General features: G+C 39.3%; 1 long non-coding RNA gene across 1 annotated transcript; it reads right to left on the bottom strand.

The window, feature by feature from the left end:
- Positions 1–1,678: 1,678 nt before the first annotated feature.
- Positions 1,679–2,786, bottom strand: LOC118801025. Its single transcript, XR_005006432.1, has 3 exons — positions 2,750–2,786; positions 2,292–2,413; positions 1,679–2,189 (listed from the first exon to the last, which is right to left on the bottom strand). It is a non-coding gene; the product is annotated as an uncharacterized LOC118801025 (long non-coding RNA).
- Between the last annotated feature and the right edge of the window lie 3,536 nt (positions 2,787–6,322).

The following is a 6,322-nucleotide window of genomic DNA, read 5'->3' as shown; positions in this document are numbered from 1 at the left end:
ACGACCCTGCAGCCTGCGCATGGAAATTGGGACTGAAAGGAAGTGGGGACTCTGATCAGCTGAAGGTGACTGTGAGTGTGTGAGATGTAATGATGATAAAATCAGGATGGAGGTTGTACAGGAGCAGCTTCATGGTTCTGTCTTGATGGGTAGAAAGTGGATCCAGTACAATTGATGTAGCAGAAATCTGTGGTGCGATTTCTGGTGTAAAAGCAAAAACAGCATGGTTCCAAAATTTTGCTTTAACTTCTTATTCTCCAGGGTATATTTTGGTTTGTCCTTCTGAATTTTCATGACCAAATCGTAAGGCAAATTATTCAGTAACTGCATGAAATAAATGTATGTTTTTTATTTATTTATTTATTTATTTGTTGTAAAAGTTCCCCTCAAATTAACAGAACATGTGTTTTATGATCACACATATTGCTATATGCTTACAATTTACTGCTGAAAGCCAAAAATCTTAGACGCTCTTTGTATTATTTTATAAAAGTCATTTTTACAGATCAGATCACTGAAGAGACGCCATCTGTTTATAGTTTATAGCCCAGATTTGTGGAAAAATGGGTCGACTTTCAGTAGAAAAAACATTGAGAGTTCAAGCTTCTTTTATTATAAGGGTTTAAAATGACATCACCCATCTATTTGACTGGAAAGAAGACAGTTACAGCTCTCATACGACCCCCACCTTTTGAATGTAGCTTATGAAATATGAAAGTTATGAAGAATATGATGAAGTGTGTTTTGGAACCATCGGCGGTCTCAAGGAGCATAAGAGGCTTCGAGAAGCTGCAGACCAGCTCGAAGGCCAAGGTGTGATAATACCAGTGGAGTGCAGTGAATGGGCTGCTCCTGTTGTGTGCATCCCCAAAAACAATATAGAGGTTCCGATATGTCAGGGGTTGGCAAATGTTATGAAGAGCTATTTTGTCCTTACAATAAAAATCGAACCACCTCGAGAACCACAACATTTCGTGTCAATTTTACCATCTTGGCTGTAAATATGTCTGAGTATGTGCTGATGTACAGGCTAAAAATTATAACAAACACAGACTTACTCTGCTCTGCTTTAAGCTTTAGCTCAGCTATAGCTGCTTTTCTCACATCTCTGGCAGGAAACTTTTCCTCAAAAGAAGAACAGTTTGATGTAAAATGTCTCTCAACATTCAAATTTTTACGAGGCTGTATTTGCTTCACATTCACCAGCTTCTTGTTTGAATTTCCCACATTTGGACCAGGAGAATTTGAACAAAAATCTGGTGAATGAGAAACTGACAGTAGCTTCACGACTTTTTAGTTTCTCATTGCAGATTAAACGTATCAGGAAAGTGAAAGTGATGAGTGATTATAAACATCCATTAATAACCAAATTATCAATGTCTGCCTTAAAACTCTTTTCCGTTTCGTTAGCTACTAGCTAGGCGAGACCGTTGTCTGTGTTGCTATGGTGACCAGCAGTCTGTGCTGATCTTCAGGGTTAAAGGGTGAATTAGCAGTTCTACATTAACTCCAGAGTTTAAGACCATTTACTGTTAAACTGTGTTGAACGATCAGCAGAGCTTTATTTTACTGTAAAGGAGGATTATTTTATTTTTACCTACAAATCTGATTCTGCTGTGGAGCTGCACAGGGCAGTAAAAGAGCCGCATGCTGCCGACCCCTGGAATATGTGGTGATTATAAGGTATTGATCAACCCATGGCTAGAGGTGGAAAATTACCTACTGCCAAAAACACAGGATTTATTTACTACCCTAGTAGGGGCAACATTTTTCATCTAACTCATGCCTTATGTAGTCATTAACACCCAAAAGGGCCTGTTTCAAACGAACAGATTGGTATATGGGGTAGAAAACTGACCAGCTATTTCTCAAAGAATTCTGAGGAGCTGTATGATACCTTTACTAATTACAGGTCCCACTGAAGCTGAGTATTGGAACAATGTACATGTATATATGCACACACGCACTTGGGTGACTGTTATTTATTAATATTCGTAACATCCAATCCTCTGTCCATCCCATCATCTGCCCATCCAAACCTCTGTCCATCCCATCATCTGTCCATCCAAACCTCTGTCCATCCCATCATCTGTCCATCCAAACCTCTGTCCAAGGTTGTTATGCACACTGGAATGTAACTTGTTTCTGCAGTTTTGCAGTGTCACTTAAAGCGTTTGCTGCTGTTGCTGCTGCAAATATCAATATAGAAAAAAAACTCAATGAAAGTAAGTAAAAAAGCAACTTAGATAATGTTGACTATGACATGTACTTGTATATATGCACACACCCACTTGTATGACTGTTATTTATAAATATTCATAACATCCAATCCTCCGTCCATTCAATTCTCAGTCAATCCCATCATCTGTCCATCCAATCCCAGGTGCATCCAATCCTCTGTCCATCCCGTCATCTGTCACAATGAAAACACAATGAAAATAAGTAAAAGAGCAGCTTAGATAATAAACAATAAGAAAACAAAAAAATAAGAAAAGTCTAATTATTTACTACAATAAAACAATAAATTAGTTAACAACAAATAAAACAGTTGCAATAAAACAGTAAAATAAAATGAAATAAAAAAAATAAAATAAAATTAAACAAAACTCAACTGAAATAGTTCCAGGCTGTTGGAAGGTGACTGAGTGACACCAGTGAGTGAGTGTTAAGGACTCCTCTAGTGAAGTCCAGCTCACTGGTGCTCTGAGATAAAAGCTAATTTTCACAGTCCAGTAAAAACTCTCAGTACCTCACAGTTGATGACAGGCCTGCTCCATGCCTTCCAGCCTCAAATGGCTTAGTAGAAAGGCTGGTCCAGAAATTCAAACAGTCTCCGGAAAAAACAGGAAGATCTAGGATTTCCTCTGAAACATTGTGTCGATATCTTTTCAGTTATAGAAACACACCACAGAATACAGGCAGAGCCCAGCTGAGCTGCTCCTGAAAATACATGTACTACTTCATCTCAAATCAATCCCAGATTTCCTGCTTTTACACAGAAAAAGAAACGATCTGATTAAAAAAGGGCATCAAAAGGAGTGAAACTGAAGTCTGTCAAGCCCAAACAACGAGCGCTGCTTCTAGAAGGAAAGGCCTGGAAAAGTGGAGTAATTGGACGAGTGCCAGGTCCCGTGACTGGTCTAGTAAATGTAGCGTGAAAAGTGTGTAAGAAACATGTGGATCAGATTATTGTGAGTGAACTGCTGACAGACACTAATGAGGACGCTGAGTTATTGGGAGATTTTATGAACACATGATTTCGAGATCAAGGAATCAGAGAATAAAGATGATCTGGAGAGCGGTAGAGAGAGAAATGAGTCTCCAGCTATGTGTGATCCTGAACGTTTAGGCCGACCTGTACGAATTTGGAGGGCAGCCCAAATGGCAAATGTGTACTGCTGTTAATCAGTATATGTGTTATTGTGTTATAACTGATTTTATAAAACAAATAGTTCTGGTCCTAAAATCTGATTGGCTGAGCCGCATTCAAAACCATTGTAAAATCCATGATATACACTCACCTGTGACCACCTAACAGCGACTGAATTGTGCATCACTGCGCCACGACAAACCCCATGTGGAGATAATGGAATTATCTTTGACTCTCATGCTGCTCGCATGGAGCACCGAGTGTACTGATGAAGTAAGAACCCATTTTTTGTTTAAACTGAGGGGCTGGAGACTTATGTTCTTATCTTGAACCAGGCTGGTCAGCTAGCTAACAGGCTAAAATATAGCAAACAAGCTAAACAACATCATCATTAGGATCACAGGCCTGAAATAATTTTACGGCTTGATTTGATTTACTGTAAAACGGCAGAATAAAAAGTCTAAAAATACTTTTATCACTTGAACATCCTACATGCTTCAAATGTCTGTATTTCAGTCAGAAGTCGCGTCAAACCTAAACTGAATCCCAAACAGCTCTGTAGTCCCTAAATAGTGTTCTAGCTATGAAAGTTCAGAAGTTCTAGCCTCTACAGCCAAACAGGGCATCATTTATCGAGTGTGGATGTGTCTGAATCCCAAATGTTTCTTAGCTGTGTTTTGCTCTGTTGGGCTGCAGGATCCAGTATTTAAACTCCTACGTAGTGCACTATGTAGGGAGCAGGGAGACATTTGAGATTCAGCCCCAGCCCGAGAAGAGGGTGCCGCTGGATTGGTGCTAAATAAGACTCGCGGTGGTAATCGTGACCAAAAAGTACTTATAAAGTGATGTTTTGCTTTAAACAGTGCTGAAATCAAAACTGCTTTGACTAGATCTTCAGGAATATTTAGGAATATTTAAATATTGAAAGAAGTGGCGGTGTGCTGTTCTACTGTGCAGTGTCTCCTGCACAAATATGAGCTTCATGAGAAGAAAACCTTTTCTGCATCCTCACCACAAAATTCAGCATCAGATATTTGCAAAGGACTGTGTAAAAAGTCTGATGCATTTTGGAAACCTGTCCTGTGGACTGATGGGGTTAAAATAGAACTTTTTGGACACAATGTGCAGATGTATGTTTGGAGAAGAAACTGTGCAGAATTTCATAAAAAAGCACACCTCTCCAACTTTTAGGCATATCAGTCATTTTTTGGGCTTTGTTACAGCCAGTGTCTGGGAACATTTCAGTGGTAGAGGGAAGAATAGATTTAGTTAAATACCAGCAAATTCTTGAAGCAAACATCAAATCATCTGTAAACAAGCTGACGATGGAAAGACGATGGCTTCTACAACGGGATAATGATCCTAAACACACCTCAAAATCCACAATGGACAACCTCAAGAGGTGCAAGCTGAAGGTTTTGCCATGGTCCTCTGAGCTCCCTGACATAAACATCATCAAAAATCTGTGGATAGAACCTCCAAAAAACAGTGCATGTAAGACGGCCCAAGAGTCTCACAGAACTAGAAGCCTTTTGTAATTTAATACTATTTTTGCAATGTAAGAAGTTTGAGTGGGTTAAACACTTTTCACAGTGAATTAAACATCTATGGACTGAGTAACTGAGTGGGAGGCCAAGAGGAGGAAATGCCCTGTGGGAGTGTTTGAAGGACAGGAGTCCCACTGTTGGAGAAATTAAGTAAAAAAACTAATTCTATGGTGTCCACCTAACTAAAATATGTGAATTAGAAGAACCTTTGACTAAACTGCACTCTATGTAGAACCATGAACACTCAAAGACTCAAGTTCTTTGCATCATAAAAATGTTCTTCGGATTGATAGAGAATGTGCTGTAGTTGGTTCTATATAGAACCTTTCTGAAAGTGTTCTTCTATTGTTATGATGTTATGAAGCCTGTAACAATAGAAGAACACGTTTTGGTGCTACATAGAACTCTTTTTAAAAAAAGATTGTATATAGAAAGATATAAAACTCTTTATCTCTATCAATCTGAAAATCTGAACTCTTTCACGATGCAAAGAAACTTTTAATCATGCATCATCATGTTCTTTGAGTGTTCATGGTCCCGTATACCATTATCTTTACCAAAGAACCTTTGAAGAACCATTTTTAAGTGTGTACACCAGAAAAAAAGCTATTTTTTAGGTTGAAAGGACAAACCATGCGTGCAATGTAAGTTTGAGTTGGTTGAACTCTAGTAGAGTGAGTGTGGGCTAATGTGGGCTGTGGTTGGTATAGTGTAATGGGTAACACCTCTGCCTTCTTTGCTGTAGACTGGGGTTCAGTCACCAATCTGGCCAACACCCCACACTGTACCAATAAGAGTCCTTGGGCAAGACTCCTAACACTACATTCGTTTATCGGTGTAAAATGATCACACTGTAAGTCGCTCTGGATAAGAGCATCTGCTAAATATTTCAAATTTCATGAATCATAATGAGCAAAGTTAAGAACAGGATCCCCTTAACATCCCTGTAGTTTCTACCAGAGAACAGTGAGATCAGATGGAAAGAGCTCAGTAATCTCACACGTCTCCTCTTGAGTTTCAGTAGAGATCTCAGTAAAGTCACACATTGTGTTCAGACTAGATGATGATACTCTCGTTTATCTGGGGCTAAACTCTCATCTCTCATTTATCTCTCCTGTATCTCCTCTGTTGGTCTAACACCATTTCTCCTGAGGGGTTTAGGAGAATCATCATTACGTCTCCTGAGCCACCAAAGAGCATCATTTAAGCAAAGATCTCTTCTCAGAAGGTCCTTATGGCTGTTTCACTGTGGGCACTGAGGTCATCTAATGCCTTACGTTTGTTCTGTGCCCCTCAGTCTTGGCATTTTATGGTCCTCAACAGTTGCTCTCTTGAAGGTTTCTCACTTCTCCTCAGGCATGGAAAGTTCAGTTCACCTCCAGATCTTCTCTACTAAGATCTTTCT

The sequence above is a fragment of the Colossoma macropomum genome, unplaced genomic scaffold (genome assembly GCF_904425465.1).
Source record: "Colossoma macropomum unplaced genomic scaffold, Colossoma_macropomum, whole genome shotgun sequence".
Lineage (NCBI taxonomy): Eukaryota > Metazoa > Chordata > Actinopteri > Characiformes > Serrasalmidae > Colossoma > Colossoma macropomum.
The sequence above is the reverse complement of the archived record's forward strand: the minus strand, read 5'-3'. Positions and strand labels throughout refer to the sequence as shown.